This window comes from Cyprinodon variegatus, unplaced genomic scaffold (genome assembly GCF_000732505.1).
Source record: "Cyprinodon variegatus isolate N-32 unplaced genomic scaffold, C_variegatus-1.0 Scaffold1568, whole genome shotgun sequence".
Lineage (NCBI taxonomy): Eukaryota > Metazoa > Chordata > Actinopteri > Cyprinodontiformes > Cyprinodontidae > Cyprinodon > Cyprinodon variegatus.
Window position 1 is genome coordinate 49301 of NW_015152021.1, and position 1093 is coordinate 50393.

A 1093-nucleotide genomic window follows, 5' to 3' on the forward strand; every position below is an offset into this window, starting at 1 on the left:
TTTAACTGCTTTTTTCCACACCTGCTCCAAATTAAGCTGATTACTTCATTCATTGTTCTTGATATCGCAGCCATCGCCACAGGAGCTGATCAGCCGGTTTAAGGCGGAGGCAAGATACGATACAGAGACATGAATTTTGTTTGGCCTGCATGAGATAATTTTTGTGAATGAGCTGCTGCCATTTATTGATGATTGCACACAGGTGTGAAGCCACGCCCACATCCAAAAGTGGATACCAGGGTCAATGAGGGACACAGATGTCAACAGTTGTCTCCCATATATGCTCCTCTGCTGCTCCCCATTGCTGGGTCCTTTTCCCTCCTCATGTATGTTTCTACCTGCTTCTCCTATTTTTGGTTCCATGTCTGTTTCTGAATTATTGCCCCTGTTACCATCTACCTCTAAATTAAATGCAAGAAATCATTTCTCCCTCTTCATCTCTGCATTTGGGTCCTCAGCTGACATCCATTAAACTGGAGGCTTTAGTTGTACTTTGACTCAGACCTGTTCCCGTTGCATGTTGGACTCCAGCAGGGCTGCCCTGTTAAGGTTCTTTTTGATTTGTCAAGTTTGCATATTTTCTCCTTAGACGTAGAAATTACAGGGATTTTACTGGTTACTTCACCACTGTTTTGTTTTATGCCATTTATGGTCTGGATTTGCTCCACAATGGAAAACAAAAGCTGTGTTGTTTGTGAAGCAATATGAAGAAAACAATCAGAGACTCATTGTGAATCATTGTGTGAATCAAGCTTTAAAATGGGGGACCTTTGCCCTCGCTCCTAAAACACACTCCACCCTATTTACACTTTAAAAAACACCTTTCTGTCTGTAATCAGTCTATTTGTTCCATAATTTATAGGGACTAAAACTTGTTGTTTGGTAAGAAAAAATGTAAGAGTTCAGCTGCAGAGTTGATAACAGTTTTTATCCTGCTCTTTGAGACATTTTAGCATTGGATCCTCAAACATATCTTTAATCATTATCTCTCCTGCCTCTCTTATCACTCAATGCAGGCAGTTATCAGGGAATGAATCCAACATATTATTTACACTGGAGTTCTTACTGTGGTGCAGAGGCGGGTTTAGGAAAT